Below are 21601 nucleotides of genomic sequence, written 5' to 3' on the forward strand. Positions count from 1 at the left end.
TTGGAGAACAATTTGATTTGCTTATTTGTCAGATCCTTCCCAACTGAAATTATAGTCTATAGACTAAACATAAAAGGGAAATCAATTAGCCTATAGTCAATCAAGGAAATATATACAAAATTGGTACATTTCATTGTATCTGAGAAAGGTATGCATTGAATGAGGAAAATCAGCAATTTAAATCAAATGTTTACTATAATAGAATGAAAGGTTAACCCAACCCCCACTCTACTCAGTCATTCCGTACACCCTCATTTGCATAAACATGAGTAATTTATGAATAATAAATATGTACTTGCCTTCAGTGAGAGCCAACCATTTGCATATCACCATGGCACTACAGTTATATATACTGTGTGCGGTGTTATCATGAAGCCTTTAAGCCTGCATAAACCAAATCAAAGGAAATGCTTTAACAGGTAGGCCTATGTGAGACTCACTTTTCTATCTTTATCACTCTTGCACGCGCTCTCAAACAGCGGTAAATATTCAAACTTTAACGTTTGAGCGTTTTATTTACAGATATGGTTTTAGTATGGCGTGATATGTAGGTAGCTTGTATCTACTATACCCACTGCTCGTCCCCCCCCCCCCCCCCCTGTGTATTGCATAAACATGAAGTGTAATGCATTATTGATGAGCCCGTAGCAGCGTTTTATAGTCTATTGTGTGTTTGCGCGTATGTCCGTGCATGTGTGTGCGCCCGCGCAAGCGTGTGTCCGTGTTCACTTCTAGGGGGTTATTCTGCTTTTGATAACATGCAGCTATGCATTTAGGTTGCATTACCCCTATTCAAGCACGATTCAGCAGTGAGAAATTAGAGGGACATTTTGATTGAATTCTGAGACATTTTAGCAGACTAAACAAAACCGATGAGCTTACTCTTTGTTTTGTGTCAAGTTATATAGCATACATCTATACAGTTTCCTATTGCTAACATCGTGATGTAGCCTAGTTTCCCTATTTGTATTATAATTGTGTGTAACTTATTTTTGTGCAACAAAATCATTAATACACACATTGACTGACAGGAGGGTGTGTGTGTGTGAGAGAGAGAGTGTGTGTGTGAGCTATCACAGGGATTAATTGACATATTTTTACTAGCATTATACCATTAAACTGTGTGTGTGTCTGTGTCTGTGTCTGTGTGTGAGAGAGACAGAGAGCGAGTGAGAGTCTTCTACATATTACTGTCTGTGTGACTAAAGGCAGTGTCTATGCGTTCTGACAGACTGTGTGTGTCTGTGTGACTAAAGGCAGTGTCTATGCATTCTGACAGACTGTGTGTGTGTCTGTGTGACTAAAGGCAGTGTCTATGCGTTCTGACAGACTGTGTGTGTGTCTGTGTGACTAAAGGCAGTGTCTATGCGTTCTGACAGACTGTGTGTGTGTCTGTGTGACTAAAGGCAGTGTCTATGCGTTCTGACAGACTGTGTGTGTGTCTGTGTGACTAAAGGCAGTGTCTATGCGTTCTGACAGACTGTGTGTGTGTCTGTATGACTAAAGGCAGTGTCTATGCGTTCTGACAGACTGTGTGTGTGTCTGTGTGACTAAAGGCAGTGTCTATGCGTTCTGACAGACTGTGTGTGTGTCTGTGTGACTAAAGGCAGTGTCTATGCGTTCTGACAGACTGTGTGGTGGGAAATCACGCAGGGTTGCTTTGGCATCACCACATCAGCCAAATGATCTGAGCAACACCCTGATTGAGTTACTCTCATTTTGTCGGAAATGAACTGCATTTGCTCTAGCCTGTGCTGCATGATGTAAAAATATTGTTTCATATAAAAAGCTTGAGGCAGTGACAGTGCTAGTTCCAGAGTCTTACATAGAGAATGAGATAGTCTTTTAGCACAAATTTGTGTATCAACTGACGACATAGCAATGATAGTGGGGAATGGGTAGTGCCTTGTTGGCTGTACTTTAGTGTGATGCTGCTTTTTGTGATTTTCTCATTGTGATTTAATTGTGGTGTATATTGCTATCCGAATGATTGATTGACACATATTTTACTAGCATTATATATACCACAATACTGAATACCAGAGCCTAAAGGATATCTATTTAAATGTATGTTTTATATGATTGAAATGAGCACGTCAACTACTAGCCTACTGTTTTTTATTCTTTATGCATGGAGAAGCTCTAAGTGTTCTCGAAACAAGCTACATGTCCTCTGTAAGGTGGTTACCATGTTCAAAGGGTCCACTAGCTACCTATACTCGACCAATCAGCCTCATGTTGTGGACCCAGTCAGTATTAGGGTTATTATGAGGAAACATATTATAGGAATGATGGTGGTGGTGGTGGTGGTGATGATGGTGGTGGTAATAATGGTTATGGTGGTGGTAAAGGTGGTGGTGATGATGGTTATGGTGGTAATGATGGTTATGGTGGTGGTAAAGGTGGTGGTGATGATGGTTATGGTGGTGATGATGGTTATGGTGGTGATGGTTGTGGTGATGATGATTGTGGTGATGATGATGGTTATGGTGGTGATGATGGTTATGGTGGTGATGATGGTTATGGTGGTGATGATGGTTATGGTTGTGGTTGTGGTGATGATTGTGGTGGTGGCCGTGATGAATTCTGCATTTATTATGAGGATGAAGACCAGGATTTGACCAGGGTGATGATGATAATGATGATGAGAGTGCAGATGGAAAGGATGAGTTCCTGTCTTCGTGTTTGTTGTTGTTGTTTACATGGTTGTCCTTCATTTCCCTCAGAATTATTGGATGCCATTCAATTATTTGCAGTGGTCATTGAAGCAGAATATGATATACAATTTTGTTTGAGATTGGTATGAAATTATGCTTTGTGTATAGTATGTATCAATTCCTAATCCTTAGACACACTCAGTTAATTCCTTAATTTCCTTATTTAAATTCCCTTCATGTGAATATTAATTCTTGCACCCCATGATACCCACCCCTTTTTAATTTCCACACCCACCATTGATGCAGTAGTTGCCATGGTGACTATGAGGGGCTGTGGTGATGTCAGAAGCTCCCCTAAGGACAGGTGGGGCGGCAGGGTAGCCTAGTGGTTAGAGCGTTGGACTAGTAACCGGAAGGTTGCAAGTTCAAATCCTCGAGCTGACAAGGTACAAATCTGTCGTTCTGCCCCTGAACAGGCAGTTAACCCACTGTTCCTAGGCCGTCATTGAAAATAAGAATTTGTTCTTAACTGACTTGCCTAGTTAAATAAAGGTAAAAAAAAAAAAAAAAAAAAAAAAAAAGGTGACTATTGGCATACAGCACCCCCAAGAGCAGAACTGACCACCACTAGAGTGTTTTTATGGAATTACACTGGCACAGTGTAAGCACCTGTGCTTGATCAATCATGAAACCCATTTGCGTGGATAAAATGTTTAATTTAGTTGTGTTATCCCACATACATTGTCTCCAATCTCATTGGTCTGAGAATGTACACACTATGTTGAATATCAGATTAACTTTGAGTTATTGTCAACATTGTGAGTATGCCTGTGTGTGTGTGTATCTGTGTGATGGTGCGTAATGCATATGTGTATCTCTGTGTCTGAGTGTGTATGTTTCTCCAGCCAGCCAGTTTGGCATTAAACCCCCTCTGTCCCCTCCCCCTCTCCCTCAGACAGCCACCGCTCCCCCTCCAACCCTCTCCCTAATTGAGCTTTGTGTCTACCTCCTCTCCATTCAAATCAAGAGACATTTGCATACACTGTGTGCCAGCTCCCCAGCTGTACAGTAACTAAATGAGGAACACAGACCGACTTTGTGTGAGGTGCATAGTAAATAGGCAGGAGACCAGCGCTACTCCTCTCTCCTGGAAACACATGCATCCATCCATCCATTCATCCATACCTCCATCCAAAATAGCAGAATTAAATAGCTGGCTATTAATTTCTTCAAATGTATTGCGATACAGAACACGCACACAGGATGTACACACACACACAGAGAGAGAGAGAGAGAGAGAGAGTGAAGTCAGAGTCAGGAATTCTGGCTGCAGTAAGTGTTTATACAAGTACATTATTACTTTATTACAGAACTGGTCCTGAATTAAATTACAACCTCAATGCACCCTCTAACTATACATGAAATATGCATGCACATCCTTAAAGGGAATGTTAAGAACCCCTAGGCCAGCCTTTTATTTTCACATCCTAAAGGGAATGTTAAGAACCCCTAGGCCAGCCTTTTATTTTCACATCCTTAAAGGGAATGTTTTAAGAACCCCTAGGCCAGCCTTTTATTTTCACATCCTAAAGGGAATGTTAAGAACCCCTAGGCCAGCATTTTATTTTCACATCCTAAAGGGAATGTTAAGAACCACTAGGCCAGCCTTTTATTTTCACATCCTAAAGGGAATGTTAAGAACCCCTAGGCCAGTCTTTTATTTTCACATCCTAAAGGGAATGTTAAGAACCACTAGGCCAGCCTTTTATTTTCACATCCTAAAGGGAATGTTAAGAACCCCTAGGCCAGCCTTTTATTTTCACATCCTAAAGGGAATGTTAAGAACCCCTAGGCCAGCCTTTTATTTTCACATCCTAAAGGGAATGTTAAGAACCCCTAGGCCAGTCTTTTATTTTCACATCCTAAAGGGAATGTTAAGAACCCCTAGGCCAGTCTTTTATTTTCACATTCCAAAGGGAATGTTAAGAACCCCTAGGCCAGCCTTAGATTTTCACATCCTAAAGGGAATGTTAAGAACCCCTAGGCCAGCCTTTTATTTTCACATCCTAAAGGGAATGTTTTAGAACCCCTAGGCCAGCCTTTTATTTTCACATCCTAAAGGGAATGTTAAGAACCCCTAGGCCAGTCTTTTATTTTCACATCCTAAAGGGAATGTTTTAGATCCCCTAGGCCAGCCTTTTATTTTCACATCCTAAAGGGAATGTTAAGAACCCCTAGGCCAGCCTTTTATTTTCACATCCTAAAGGGAATGTTAAGAACCCCTAGACCAGTCTTTTATTTTCACATCCTAAAGGGAATGTTTTAGAACCCCTAGGCCAGTCTTTTATTTTCACATCCTAAAGGGAATGTTAAGAACCCCTAGGCCAGTCTTTTATTTTCACATCCTAAAGGGAATGTTAAGAACCCCTAGGCCAGTCTTTTATTTTCACATCCTAAAGGGAATGTTAAGAACCCCTAGGCCAGCCTTTTATTTTCACATCCTAAAGGGAATGTTAAGAACCCCTAGGCCAGCCTTTTATTTTCACATCCTAAAGGGAATGTTAAGAACCCCTAGGCCAGCCTTTTATTTTCACATTCTAAAGGGAATGTTAAGAACCCCTAGGCCAGCCTTTTATTTTCACATCCTAAAGGGAATGTTAAGAACCCCTAGGCCAGCCTTTTATTTTCACATCCTAAAGGGAATGTTAAGAACCCCTAGGCCAGCCTTAGATTTTCACATCCTAAAGGGAATGTTAAGAACCCCTAGGCCAGCCTTTTATTTTCATATCCTAAAGGGAATGTTTTAGAACCCCTAGGCCAGCCTTTTATTTTCACATCCTAAAGGGAATGTTAAGAACCCCTAGGCCAGCCTTTTATTTTCATATCCTAAAGGGAATGTTAAGAACCCCTAGGCCAGTCTTTTATTTTCACATCTTAAAGGGAATGTTAAGAACCCCTAGGCCAGCCTTTTATTTTCACATCCTAAAGGGAATGTTAAGAACCCCTAGGCCAGTCTTTTATTTTCACATCCTAAAGGGAATGTTAAGAACCCCTAGGCCAGCATTTTATTTTCACATCCTAAAGGGAATGTTAAGAACCCCTAGGCCAGCCTTTTATTTTCACATCCTAAAGGGAATGTTAAGAACCCCTAGGCCAGCCTTTTATTTTCACATCCTAAAGGGAATGTTAAGAACCCCTAGGCCAGCCTTTTATTTTCACATCCTAAAGGGAATGTTTTAGAACCCCTAGGCCAGCCTTTTATTTTCACATCCTAAAGGGAATGTTTTAGAACCCCTAGGCCAGCCTTTTATTTTCACATCCTAAAGGGAATGTTAAGAACCCCTAGGCCAGCCTTTTATTTTCATATCCTAAAGGGAATGTTAAGAACCCCTAGGCCAGTCTTTTATTTTCACATCTTAAAGGGAATGTTAAGAACCCCTAGGCCAGCCTTTTATTTTCACATCCTAAAGGGAATGTTAAGAACCCCTAGGCCAGTCTTTTATTTTCACATCCTAAAGGGAATGTTAAGAACCCCTAGGCCAGCATTTTATTTTCACATCCTAAAGGGAATGTTAAGAACCCCTAGGCCAGCCTTTTATTTTCACATCCTAAAGGGAATGTTAAGAACCCCTAGGCCAGCCTTTTATTTTCACATCCTAAAGGGAATGTTAAGAACCCCTAGGCCAGCCTTTTATTTTCACATCCTAAAGGGAATGTTTTAGAACCCCTAGGCCAGCCTTTTATTTTCACATCCTAAAGGGAATGTTAAGAACCCCTAGGCCAGCCTTTTCTTGTCCACCTATTGACAGGATATTTCACACATTTCAACTCATTTCAGGATTCAATCAAAAGACTGACTTGAGGGTTTGCTGAAGTCACATGGTCCACAGTCTAATAGAAGTCTAATAGAGCCGTCCTTGGTTGACAATGGTTTGGTGTGCACTCAAGAATCCCCTCTCAGATGTACAAATGGAGAATTTATTGGATGGAATTTTTCAACACATTCACCCGGAAGACTAATTTGCTATGGCAATGTTTCTGCCTTTGATCTTGAATGGAGCCATAAGTGTGTGAATGTTAGCTGTAAACCTACTAGAAATGTTTGCGTAAGAGACCGTGGTTCAAGGTTGTATGTCTTTGTGTGTGTGTTTGTGTGTGTGTGTGTGTGTGTGTGTGTGTGTGTGTGTGTGTGTGTGTGTGTGTGTGTGTGTGTGTGTGTGTGTGTGTGTGTGTGTGTGTGTGTGTGTGTGTGTGTGTGTGTGTGTGTGTGTGTGTGTGTGTTGGCTGAAGACCCATATTGTGTTCTGTCACTCAGACTGTCTCCATACCGAGTGAAAAGCGGAGAAAGATGCAATCCAATCCTTCACAGTACACAGCCCCTGCAGTCCAATCCTTCACAAAACACAGCCCCTTCAGTCCAATCCTTCACAGTACACAGCCCCTACAGTCCAATCCTTCACAGTACACAGCCCCTTCAGTCCAATCTTTCACAGTACACAGCCCCTGCAGTCTAATCCTTTATAGTACACAGCCCCTACAGTCTCCCAAATTACCCTTTATATCAAAGTGCCATGTCCGTACCTTTCCAAATAGCCAGCCCATTTCACAACATGGATGCATGTAGGCTGTTGCTTGATAGGATTGGGCGGTATCCGCAAGTTAGCAAACCAAATGCATAGCTGAAGCCCTGAGCTGGAGCAAACTTATAGTTAAAAGATATTTAGCTGGCACACATTAGTTGTGAATTTCAAGAGTAACTTAATCATCTCTCCTGTGCTGCTCAACAGTGGATCGCCACCATGTTTGCACCATGTGGTCTTTGTAAACATACTCAAAACAATGTTTGTGAAAAAATTTAAAGGTGGTACACCGCCCAAGTCTACTGCTTGAGTAAAGTACGACCTGCTTGTGCAGTGCTCTTTGTGTGTGTGTGTGTGTGTGTGTGTGTGTGTGTGTGTGTGTGTGTGTGTGTGTGTGTGTGTGTGTGTGTGTGTGTGTGTGTGTGTGTGTGTGTGTGTGTGTGTGTGTGTGTGTGTGTGTGTGTGTGTGTGTGTGTGTGCGTGCGTGAGAGATGGAGAGGGTCCATTGGGAAGAGCCACAAGGTTGACTGAATGAAGATAGGTTGCATAGCCTACCTCTACTCTATGCCTTTTTCCTTGTGGTTTTGTTTGGAGGTTTTCTTCCCTATTTTGATTCAAAATAAATATAAGCATCTTGATTGGGATCCTCTTGTAGATGAGTAGCTACTACTGGAATGGAGATTGAGTCGGGATATAGGCTACTTGGCTTGCGCCATGAAGACAATAGGAATAGCCAAACCGTGAAGGGCATATCCAAGTGCAGAGAAAATCTATTCATAAATATATTATTTGAAAACCTCGGTATGCAAGTGTTCGAATAGAGCAGTTTCTGTGTTAAGAGATTGTTTGGTTGATTAATTACAGTACCTGATTAGCCTATTAATAACGCATAGCGATGATTGATCCCCCACCTATGCCAGGTATAGGCCTGCTGCAGGCTTATCCTGACATCATCCTTATCTGCATATCTACACGCATATTAATATAAAGCAAAACCTTTTGTTAGGGCTACATTTTGTTATCCTTATTTGAATTGTCATGAGAATAATTTGTATAGCCTTATTGCTATGACATATCAATGCTGCAAATTCCAGGCAATAACCAAGCCATTACAGTGGGGCAAAAAAGTATTCAGTCAGCCACCAATTGTGCAAGTTCTCCCACTTAAAAAGATGAGAGAGGCCTGTAATTTGCATCATAGGTACACTTCAACTATGACAGACAAAATGAGGAAAAAAAATCCAGAAAATCACATTGTAAGATTTTTAATGATTTTATTTGCAAATTATGGTGGAAAATAAGTAATAACAAAATAACAAAAGTTTATCTCAATACATGTGGTTTCCAATTGTTTGATCTGTTTGATACCGTTCCATTAATTCCATTCCAGCCATTACAAAGAGCCCGTCCTCCTATAGCTTCTCCCATTAGCCTCCACTGGTCTGTAGTGTAGGGTACTTCTGTCTGATATTGTAATTGTTGTATTCCATGTGGTGAAGCTTAGATTTATTTTTGCAAAAAATAAAAGACTAGTATTAGGCGTGTTCTAATACTATCAGTTTTAAATAGTTAGGCTAATCTAAGACATGACATGCATGCATTTGTTTTCAATATTTAGGTTACAGTATTTTCTAATATTGTATATGGAGGGTATACACTACCCCGAGTCTCTATTCACGTTTTTTATTCTAGGTTTAGAAGCTGGGTGTTGATTGGCTAAAGTGCTGCACTATAATCACATAATTGTTTTTCACTCACATGCGAAAATAACCTCTCCCTCACATGCGAAAATAACCTCTCCCTCACATCTGAAAGGACTAAATGGTCAGTGACGATTCCCCACTGAAAACGTATGAAGTCTTCCAGGGACTTCAACAAAAAGGATCAGCCATCAAAGTCACCAGTTCCCTGTTTCACCTGACAAATGCTACGTTTAAAGAACACTTGAATTGTTTTAAAAACACTAGAAGTTTGGCAATTTTATTCGATAAATGTTGCAAATGCAAGTCCTAACCTTTTAGTAAACACCTAAAAAGATCGGAGTTTGACGTGACTGAGACGAGAACAGCATATGACATCCTGAACCAAGTTAAGCATATGGACTATTAAACTGGCATATAATACAATGCATATTTTATTAAATCCGTTTTTAATTGAATGCTTCTATCTGAGGTCTGTTGCTCATGCAGGGATTTAGAATGATATTCATTTCCAAAAAGAGCACGCTGAAGCATAATTCTCATAATTTTTCTTCCGATCATCTGGGAACGAAGGAATAAATGAATGAAGGATTTAAATAAAATAAGGTATGTGCATATGCCATATTATTGTAGGCTTTGCAAGTAGGCCTATCCCTTTCACTAACTACAAAGACAATTTGATTTAACTTATGACACTAATGTCATAGGTCAAATTTAACCTATTCACCAATTCTATACAATGTCCTCTTAAAGTTCAATTCAACAATGCTCTGCTTAATTGCTTGATTTGGTTCAAACAATTCCAAGGTATCACAGATTGATTTGACCATATTTGAGACAATTCGGTTGTCCTGACTGGCCTACTAATACATTTAAAAATGTATGTTACACATTATTTCTGCATTTTGTAGGCTACATTGTTACATGAAGTTAGGCAGTACTCATTCTAACACCACGTGCACGCTGTGTCTGCTTATTGAGGAGTGCTTAACCCTTAAATGGTATGCTATTTGATTCTGTAAGTAGTGCCCACCCATTGGGGCACCGCCACACTTGTGATTGGTGAATTGTTTTAAGATGGTCATACCAAAGACATTTAGCTATTTGATTTAGAATCTCACGACCCCATTACGGGATAAAAAATAACAAATAAATAATTTGATGAAATATTGAATTTGGCCTTCCTGCTATTAGCCTATATGAACTATGTTTAGAAGTGTCTGTACTATATCTGAGATATTTATAAGAAACATCAGGAAATTAGAATTAGAATAATTTTTTACAAATATTGAACACATTTTTTTCACACTAAACTATTTCCATATATACTTACATCTTTTTTTAAACTGGTACCGGATAGTATTGTGAAGCTTGAGCGTCCTAGATCAAAACAACCGGCATGTACGTTTTCGTGAGAGTCTCATCTTTCAATATAGTGGTCATACATCGTTTGTAGTCCAAACCGTTCGGACACCACATACGTTTTCGTGAGAAGACCGAATTTCGGGATGTCTCATGGTCTGACATCGGCGGATGCGGTGGATTGAGCAGCCAGAAATTGAGCCCTTACGGATACAGTATTTCTATTTTAAACAGACGATTTCAATATGGATTTTTTTAATATGCTAATTCGATTTTCTCTGAGGCGGACATCAACACTATGGTGTTAAAATATATATATACAGTACCAATCAAAAGTTTGGACACACCTACTCATTCAAGGGTTTTTCTTTATTTTTCACAATTTTCTACATTTTAGAATAACAGTGAAGACATCAAAACAATGAAAAAACACATGGAATCATGTAGTAACCAAAGAAGTGTTAAACAAATCAAAACGTATTTTATATTTGAGATTCTTCCAAGTAGCCACCCTCTGTCGTGATGACAGCTTTGCACACTCTTGGCATTCTCTCAACCAGCTTCATGAGGTACACACCTGGAATGCATTTCAAATGACAGGTGTGCCTTGTTAATTTGTGGAATTTCTTTCCTTCTTAATGTGTTTCAGCCAATCAGTTGTGTTGTGACAAGGTAGGGGTGGTATACAGAAGATTGCCCTATTTGGTAAAAGACCAAGTCCATATTATGGCAAGAACAGCTCAAATAAGCACTGAGAAACAACAGTCCATCATTACTTTAAGACATGAAGGTCAATCAATCCAGAAAATGTCAAGAACTTTGGAAGTTTCTTCAAATGCAGTCGCAAAAACCATCAAGCGCTATGATGAAGCTCTCTCTATTGAGGACCGCCACGGGAAAGGAAGACCCAGAGTTACCTCTGCTGCAGAGGATAAGTGCATTAGAGTTAACTGCACCTCAGATTGCAGCCCAAATAAATGCTTCACAGAGTTCAAGTAACAGACACATCTAAACATCAACTGTTAAGAAGAGATTGCGTGAATCAGGCTTTCATGGTCGACTTGCTGCAAAAAAAACACTACTAAAGGACACCAATAATAAGAAGAGACTTGCTTGGGCCAAGAAACACGAGCAATGGACATTAGACCGGTGGAAGTCTGTCCTTTGGTCTGATGGTGTGAGGATGGTTTGCTGGTGACACTGTCTGTGATTTATTTAGAATTCAAAGCACACTTAACCAGCACAGACTTCCAGGCTGAAGAAGGAGAGTGATGAAGTGCTGCATCAGATGAGCTGGCCTCCACAATCACCCGACCTCAACCCAATTGAGATGGTTTAGGATGCGTTGGACCGCAAAGGGAAGGAAAAGCAGCCAACAAGTGCTCAGCATATGTGGGAACTCCTTCAAGACTGTTGGAAAAGCATTCCAGGTGAAGCTGGTTGAGAGAATGCCAAGACTGTGCAAAGCTGTCATCAAGGCAAAGGGTGGCTACTTTGAAGAATAACAAATATATTTTGATTTGTTTAACACTTTTTTGGTTAGTACATGTATGTAATTCATAGATTATGTTTTAAATGCTCATAAAAGTGTGGTAAATGTGTACAATTTCCCGTTAAAAAAAATATTTTTTCAAAACAATCTGTTTGGTTACTACTCTGCCCATCAGTGACAGTCAGCAGCAGCAACTCTGCCTCTGTGGGTGCATAGCATATCTTGCGAACATTGCTTGGATTGTTTTGCCAACTATTTGCTATGAGGAGGAACTGCCCCAATGAAATCGCAGGATTTCATAGTATAGATTATAACAGCACAAAGTAAATGGATCATCCTTGGGTGCTCAATTGTGCGTCCATTCAGTCAGAACTTCTGGGTCTGCTCTAGTCTCCCTCCCAATGAGTGTCTTGCGCCAGACGCCACGTCCGCATGTTAGACTAGATCAGCTCTATTAGATACAGATGGCTTGAAAGCAAAACACTTATTGTAATTCACTTGTAAATAAATAATCATAGCAGTCATGGGAGCCTGAGACCTGATAAACCAGACAACTACACGGAACAAAAATATAAACACAACATGCAACAATTTCAGATTTTACTGAGTTACAGTTCATATAAGGAAATCAGTCAATGTAAATAAATTCATTAGGCCCTAGTCTATGGATTTCACGACTGGGAGTAGCGACATGCATCTGTTGGTCACAGATATGCATAGTCACTTTAACTATACATTCATGTACATACTACCTTTATTGGGCCGACCAACCAGTGCTCCCGCACATTAGCTAACCGGGCTATCTGCATTGTGTCCCGCCACCCACCACCTGCCAACCCCTCTTTTACGCTACTGCTACTCTCTGTTCATCATATATGCATAGTCACTTTAACCATATCTACATCTACATACTTCCTCAATCAGCCTGATTAACCGGTGTCTGTATGTAGCCTTGCTACTTACTATAGCCTCACTACTGTATATAGCCTGTCTTTTTACTGTTGTTTTATTTCTTTACTTACCTATTGTTCACCTAACACCTTTTTTACACTATTGGTTCGAGCCTGTAAGTAAGCATTTCACTGTTGTATCCGGCGCACGTGGCAAATAAACTTTGATTTGATTTGAGATACCTTAAAAAAGGTATGGGCATGGATCAGAAAACTAGTCTGTATATGGAGTGACCACCATTTGCCCCATATAGTGCAACATATCTCCTTCGCATAGAGATGATCAGGCTGTTGAATGTGGCCTGTGGAAGGTTGTCCCACTCCTCTTCAGTGGCTCTGTGAAGTTGCTGGATATTGGAACTGGAACACGCTGTCGTACACGTTCATCCAGAGCATCCCAAACATGCTCAATGGGTGACATGTCTGGTGAGTATGCAGGCGAAGGAAGAACTGGAAAATGTTCAGCTTCTAGGAATTGTTTACAGATCCTTGCAACATTGGGCCATGCATTATCATGCTGACACATGAAGTGATGATGGCAGATGAATGGATCTCGTCACGGTATCGCTGTGCATTCAAATTGCCATCGATAAAATGCAACTGTGTTCGTTTTCTGTAGCTCATGCCTGCCCATATCATAACCCTACAACCACCCAGGGGCACTCTGATCACAATGGTGACATCAGCAAACCGCTCGCCCACACGATGCCATAAACATTGTCTGCCATCTGCCTGGCACAATTGAAACCGTGATTCATCCGTGAAGAGCACACTTCTCCAGCATGCCATTGGCCATCAAGGTGAGCATTTGCCAACTGAAGTCGGTTGTGACGCCAAACTGCAGTCAGTTAAAGACCCTGGTGAGGCCGACGAGCACGCAGATGAGCTTCCCTGAGACGGTTTCTGACTGTTTTTGGAGAAAATCTTCCGTTGTGCAAACTCACAGTTTGATTAGCTGTCCAGATGGCTGGTCTCAGACGATCCCGCAGGTGAAGAAGCCGGATGTGGAAGTTTTGGGTTGTCATGGTTACATGTGGTCTGCGGTTGTGAGGCCGGTCGGACGTATTGCCAAATTCTCTAAAACAACGTTGAGAAATGAACATGACATTTTCTGGCAACAGCTCTAGTGGACATTCCTGGAGTCAGCATGCCAATTGTACGCTCCCTCAAGACATGAGACATCTGTGGCATTGTGTTGTGTGACAAAACTGCACATGTTGGAGTGGCCTTTTATTGTCCCCAGCACAAGGTATATGTGTAATGTGTAATGATAAGGCTGTTTAATGATAATGCTGTTTAAATGCATTAATATACTGTGAATTTACAGGGTGGCAGTGTAGCCTAGTGGTTAGAGCAGTGGACTAGTAACTGAAAGGTTGCAAGTTCAAATCCCAGAGCTGACAATGTACAATTCTGTCGTTCTGCCCCTGAACATGGCAGTTCCTAGGCTGTCATTGAAAATTAGAATTTGTTCTTAACTGACTTGCCTAGTAACAAATTTGTGTGTAAATGTGAGACAAATAAGCTTTTTGTGCTTATGGAACATTTCTGGAATATTTTATTTCAGCTCATGAAACATGGGACCAACACTTTAAAAAGAACATAAAGGGCCATGAAGGTTCGGATAGCTTTTTTCCCTTAATAAATAAAATGATCACTTAAAAACTGCATTTTTTGTTTACTTGGGTTATCTTTGTGTAATATTAAAATTTGTTTCATGATCTGAAACATTTAAGAGTGACAAATGTGCAACAAAAATAAGAAATCAGGAAGGGGCAAATACTTTTTCACAGCACTGTATAAAAGTTAGATCATGTGTTTTCACGGCTTGCATCTGCATACGTGTTGCGTCTCTCAAGTGCACTAGTTCTTTCATGACGAATCTGTTCAAAAATGAAATAGGTGTGTTTATGGTGTTGTTCAAATGCACAGATCGCTTTATATATCTTCTCAAAGAAACTGCCGGCAGTTTGAAAACTTGGCATCATATTTCTGTCATGCTGCTTTGTTGACAACTCCAACCACCTTGTGCCACGGGTATTCAGCCAGTCAGTGACCAGTGTGTGTGTTTGTGTCAGTGGAGGCTGCTGAGGGGAGGACCACTCATAATAATGGCTGGAATGGAGCAAATGGAATGACATCAAACAGACGGAACCATGTGTTTGATGTATTTGATACCATTCCACCACATTCCACTGCAGCCATTACCACAAGCCTGTCCTCCCCAATTAAGGTGCCACCAACCTCCTGGTGCGTGTGTGTGTGTGTGTGTGTGTGTGTGTGTGTGTGTGTGTGTGTGTGTGTGTGTGTGTGTGTGTGTGTGTGTGTGTGTGTGTGTGTGTGTGTGTGCATGTGTGATAATGCACCTCCACAAAGGCAAATGTCACCCAGCGTTAGTGATAACTACAATTACATTTAATAACCACTAGATGGTGTCACAGTACTATTGTGTGGGTGCCTGATGCTTTGGACAATACTCTTTGTAAAGGAATGCAAGGACGCATTTGTCAACTTTTACTAGAACATTTCTCCAGTGTGGGGTATATATGGTTATGGATCACATAGAAGTTAATAATGACCATCCAGAAATTAGGAAGCTTATAGCTTACATCGATCTTTATGTCTGCTATGAATGTCATGAAAACCCAAAAATATTTATGTTAAAGAAACATAGTGAGATTGGAATAGGTTTTACGCTTTTGATCAGAAACATGTCTTTCTATTTGTCAATTCACCATTGATCTCTCTCTCACTGCCCCTAGACGCCCCCCCCCCCCCACCCACTCTCTCTCGCTCTCTTTCTCTTCCACACATTAGAGTAGCATATCATTAGCTCATAGTTATGTTATGGGCAGCCCTGTTGGTCTTGTCTCAGGTCCTCTGTGGGTCTGAATAGCCATGGGAAAGAGAGAGGGAAGCTTTCATAGATGTACAAACAGCCAGCACTGTGAGCCACTATGGAGATTACAAGTAGCCCTTCATTAAACCACAGTCCCGTCTAACGGACCCTTTTGCCTGTGGTCTTTATTCATTTCCCCTGTCCCTTTCTCTCCGAATAGGGCCCAGCAGGTGAATGTAAAGAAACGCCAGAGGACGGCCCTCCGACCAGCCTTTCACATGTGGACAATACTCCGGCCCACCTCTTGTACCGCCACATTAAAAACCTGATTAATGCTCTTCCTGTTAGGTATTGATTGAGGGTGAAAAACTAAAACCAACAAAACCCTGTGCCAGAACCCCCCAAACAAGAATTACCCCCACCCCCCGCTCAGGAAAAGAGAAATTAACGATCTGTAGTTTCTTTCTTTTAGATATATATATTTTTTTATTATTATGTAGAGTATTTCTCACAATCCAATGTCACACACAATGATTCTAAAGACAACGGGGTGTATATAGCCTGAAAAATAAAATAACAAATTCACAGGAAGACCTTAATTTGTCTGTAAAAAAAAAAAAATGAATCCGTCGGCCCAGTTAGTATTTTTGTAATCCTGTGTTTTTATGCAACACTCTCAAATGCACACGTTCATTGTTTGCTGGATACCAAGAGAAAGTGCAAGTTTAGCAAATAGACAATAAGTGAAGCCAAGGATGAAAGATTGCTGAGCTTTAATTTGATAAGGTTTACCATAGGGGTTGTCATTGGTTGCCATATATAGGCATATATCTCAAAAGTGATTTCAGATTTAATTTATACATTAATCAGCTTCTGTAATTAATGATTTCTGAAAGCAAGCGGCTCTCCAGTTGGGCTGATCCTGTAAAATTAGCAACATTTGCAAATTGTCATTCATCTAACTCAACTGAAGACTGTTCAGGTTCTGGTGTGTTTTTCTCTCTTTGCCACTAAAGGGAATAGAGAAGGATCTGAATCTGAATACATACTGAAGATTATATTCAGTGGCTGCATCCTTCAATTTAATTTCAGGGAAATGTGTGATATTTTGTATTTGCCTCCATTAGGATCAGAATTAGGATGATCTTAGACACCATATGGTGTTGCTTTGATGAAACTCACATTATGAGGAGATTACTTTAGAGGACTCTTGTCATTGTTATGCAAACAAGCATTTTTACATGTTAATACATTTATGCAGGAACATAGCTGTATGAAGACATGGAAAATGCAGTGGGTAAAAGAGGAAAAAGTGGGAACATTTGCATTTTGCATATTTGGGAATATGTGAATCCAAATCAAATAACATTTTATTTGTCACATGCACCGAATACAACAGTAAAACAGTCAAATGTTTACTTAGAAGCTCTTAACCAACAAATAAACATTTGCTAAATAAACCAAAGGAAAAGCAGTTACACAATAAAATAACAATAATGTGGCTATTAACAATGATTGTGTGTGTGTGTGTGTGTGTGTGTGTGTGTGTGTGTGTGTGTGTGTGTGTGTGTGTGTGTGTGTGTGTGTGTGTGTGTGTGTGTGTGTGTGTGTGTGTGTGTGTGTGTGTGTGTGTGTGTGTGTGTGTGTGTATTTATGACTGTCTAGAGAGAGATTCCTCAAAAAGCCATAAATATTGCATTTCTTTGTTTGATGGAGGTTTGACAGATATTCATGTTTCCCCAACAAATACCAGTGTCAAATTTTTCCTTTTGTCAGTCATCTTCCAAACAGTGAATCCTGACAATTATCTCAGGGAAATTCCTGATCAAAACCACCTTATTCTGTCTGCTGATCACATCCATCACATTCTGTGCTATAGCAGACCTCTCCCTTTATTGCACACAATCTTTGTTTTTGCATTTTATGTTGCATCACTCATCAATTTAAATGCTAAAATAGCTTTTACAGAATGATTAAATGATACCATTTATTTCATGCATTACTACAATGTGTCTCTGGGTTGATAATATGCAGAGTTAAAATGCTATTCTGAAAACCTGGTAATTTGTGCTGTAGCCTACGAGGGAACATTTTCAACAATTAAATAGCTCCTTCCCTATTCCAACAACAGAATCCGATGTGCATTGACCTAACATTGGCCTACATCTCTATTGCTGGACCAATATGAATAACGTGAATTATAATCAACACATGTAATGGGACTATGATTTGTCTGTGTATGCTTTTGTAATAGTTTGATCACATTATTACTAATTATTAACCAACATCGTAATTATGCTGTTAGGAAATACATTGAAGTTAGTTTCATTTCACTAGACATTATTTGGATGGACATCTTATAAATAATTGGATATTAACTAGACAATCCCACTAGAGGATGTTTCCTCCTTTTAGTGGATTCATGTATTTTTCACAATGGCACTAGGCTGCAAAGAAATGCAACATACTGTATTGCAAAATAAAGTGAGGAAAGGAAAGATGTACTATTGAAAGGGGTTAGGCATCCTCCTTCTGAGGAAATGTACGTGTTTGAAAATGAGGTGAAGGAGGGAGAGAGATGGGGGAGAGTCAGAAAGAGGCCCCTCAGGCTAAATCTTGTATGGTAAAGTGGCTGTGGGATGTGGCTGAAGTGTATTTAACACAACCTACGCAGTTATCAGAGAAGAGTTAGGGTACCCCACCTACACCCAGACCCTGCAGCTTGCTTAATTCAACACACAGACACGCACACACGCACTCACCCACGCACCCACACACACGCTCAGAGACATACACCTACACCAAGGCCTTGGAGCCTTTGTCTTACATCCTGTTCATTGAGTAAACAGAAGTAGCCCCAACCTGAATCAATGCAAATACCACAATCAATTATAGTCTTTAAAATAACTTGAGGCTACTGAAGCTGCAGGTGTGAGTCATGCATGCAGAGAGACAGCGTCAGCTGGCCTATGAGTCTCAACAACATGAGTGGGAGGAAGAGGAGCAGAGGGTAGATAGTTACAGTGTCAGGGAGGCTCCAAGGCCTTGGTGTAGGTGTATGTCTCTGATCTGAACAGGATGTAAGACAATGTGTGTTAGCATTATGGTTGCAAAATTCTGGGAACTTTCAATAAATTCCAAATTTTTTCAATAAATTCTGTTAATCCTTCAACCAGGATTTCGGGAATTTATTGAATGTTCCCCGAATTCTACAACCCTAGTTACCATAATTTGTGGTGGTATGCTTGAATTAATCACCATTGATCACATACGTGCATGTACACATTTACACATCTTTACACATAGGTGTTATACAAATATCCACCCACCCACAATGTATTTATAAAGAGGAGTAGAACAATACAGCATTAAGCGACAGATACACATCCAACTAGCTCTCACACTCATGTCAAATTGGACGTTCATCCGTGCTTCTTAAACGTTCAATTTCAAAGTTCTTACAAATGTCAAATTTCAAAGTGTTTCAAGTTAAGTTTAGGCAATAACTCCGAATTTTTAAGGTTAGGGTTAAGTTTAGGCGTTAACTACGAAATCTTAAGGTTAGGGTTAAGTTTAGGCTTAAAATAAAAATCTCAAAAACAACTTTCGGTCACTGGATTCAAACATGCAACCTTTGGCACAAGAGCCAGAAATACATTACACAAGATCTCACAGTCTCACATCAGAATTAGACGTTCATCCATGTTTCTCAAACTTCAAATTTAGAAGTTCTTCCAAACGTCAAATTTTGAAATGTGTAAGGCTAAGTTTAAGCATTAACCAGACACAGATGCTTACACTCTTCCGCCATGCCCGTCCACAACGCCCTAGCAAAACAGAAACCTACTTGAAGGTAACAACGCTCACTGTTGCCCCTAGTGACCCGTTTCCACGTCATCTCCCACCGTCCTCAGACATGGAAGGATGTCGAATACTGACTTGTATCGCGGGTGACCTGGCTGACACCGTCGTGCCTGTGTCTTTATCACAGTAATTAGCAAAATATGAAACAGGAAAATCTAGATGAACCAGAAATACATTAATTTCCCTCTCACTAATTAAGTGTCAATAAAGCTCCAATGTGTACATCCTATACGCACATGCTTTAACAATTATCAGCCAAATCAGCTCAGGTTTAGTGTTGTGAGTGACTTTTGCATTGGTCATGTCTCAAAGGAATTTACAGAATGCTGAGGCAAGATATTCTTCTTCATTCTAAAGCCATTGTGGTGGATGTGAAGTTAATTTGTATACATATACATACAGTATGGAAGCCATGGCTGTATCAAAAGAATGTTGTATGAGTTGTAGGCTGAAGGTTTCACAGTAGTAGTGCTTTTTGTGTGTCACGGTGAGTTAAACCAGTGCTTATTGCATAGCTTTAAAGCCTTATATGAGCCCCTTTATGTTTTGATTTGCTATTAGTCCCTGCTGAGGTGAAGGTGCCCTAAGGCAACAGTAGAGAGAGTATCAACATCAGAGAGAATAAGTATCTCTCCTTCATGTGCTCCCTGAATGTATCTCACTACGACATTTTTCTCCAATGGAAATGGACTGGTGCGGTAGCCAACAGGCTTTCGGTGAGATAACGGTGTGTGTGCGTGCGTGCGCGCGCTCGTGCGCTTGTGAATGTCCGTCCTTGTTGTCTTCGGGTACGTGTCTGGTCATGCACATATTTGGCCACCAGCTGAGGTGGACTTTGAGTAATGGGAGAGCCAGAGAGTAGACCTATCACAGAGTGACTTGGGGCAGGAGGGAAGGTGGTGAAGAGAGGATGATATGGTGGAGGTGGGGGAGTGTGTGTGTTTCTATCAGGCCCAACCCTGTATGGAGTGACTGGCAGCCAGGACATGGCCCCTGCCACCCCCTCCACCCCACTCCATGGGAGCACAAACAGGGACACACTCCACCCCCAGTGACAGCCGACGTGACACAGAGGGGGACGACAGGGTGTGGGGACCTCTGAACACACATGTCACAGTGAAGGAGTGTCAGGACTGTCAGTGACTCCTCTCCTCATCACATACCCACATCCTATGGCCCAAAAACTGGGCCGGTATCCTGATCCGGGCTGACCCTGCCAGATACGGATCAGTGCCGCGGTCAGGAACGTCCGTGTTGGCATGCCGACACATCCGGGCATGGTGCTGATGAAATGAGGCTCTGAATTAAAAGTGTGGTCAACGCTAAAGAGGGGTTAACCAGATTTGACTAGCTAACTCGATTTGACTGGGCTCTGATAGTTAGCAAGAGAGAGAGGGAGAGAGCTATGACGAGAGAGATGGATTCTTGCCAGGTTTAAGCCGTTGATGGCAGCAAATGCAGCCAAATGAACCAAAGGTTTAGCATTAAGCTAATCTGTTATGTTAACGTGTGTGCATGTATTCAAACTCTGCCAATGGTTATCATTATGATCATCCACTCCCATTAAGCTAACTGCACTACAGTGTGCAAAAGGTTTAGCATTGCAATCATTGTAAGCATATCCAAAGCAATTTTCAGTCATGTCTTATTAGGCCTACTGCTGACCATCAATTCCAATGAGGAATAAAATATCTAGCCTGCATTTGACATTTTAAAGATAGTAACTTTTAAGATATGAGTTGAATGCATCTGCCATGCCATATTTATTTATTTTTTATTAATTCTTGAAATAGCTAGTGTAACGGATGTGAAATGGCTAGCTAGTTAGCGGGTGCGCGCTAGTAGCATTTCAATCAGTTACGTCACTTGCTCTGAGACTTAAGTAGTGTTGCCCCTTGCTTTGCAAGGGCCGTGGCTTTTGTGGAGCGATGGGTAACGCTGCTTCGTGGGCGACCGTTGTCGATGTGTGCAGAGGGTCCCTGGTTCGCGCCCGTGTCGGGGCGAGGGGACGGTTTAAAGTTATACTGTTACATTGGTGCCGTGACCCGGATCACTGGTTGCTGCGGAAAAAGGAGGAGGTTGAAAGGGGGGTGAGTGTAACGGATGTGAAATGGCTAGCTAGTTAGCGGGTGCGCGCTAGTAGCATTTCAATCAGTT

At 40.9% G+C, this 21601-nt stretch overlaps 1 long non-coding RNA gene across 1 annotated transcript in view; it reads left to right on the forward strand.

Annotated features, from left to right (window-relative positions):
• Positions 1 to 330: 330 nt before the first annotated feature.
• The window catches only part of LOC129853136 (uncharacterized), a 67716-nt gene continuing 46445 nt past the window's right edge, over positions 331 to 21601 (forward strand). Inside the window, exon 1 of the long non-coding RNA XR_008759083.1 lies at positions 331 to 419. This is a non-coding gene — a long non-coding RNA (uncharacterized LOC129853136). The remainder of the gene's footprint in view (positions 420 to 21601) is intronic.

This window comes from Salvelinus fontinalis, chromosome 4 (assembly GCF_029448725.1).
Source record: "Salvelinus fontinalis isolate EN_2023a chromosome 4, ASM2944872v1, whole genome shotgun sequence".
In the NCBI taxonomy this organism is placed as follows: domain Eukaryota; kingdom Metazoa; phylum Chordata; class Actinopteri; order Salmoniformes; family Salmonidae; genus Salvelinus; species Salvelinus fontinalis.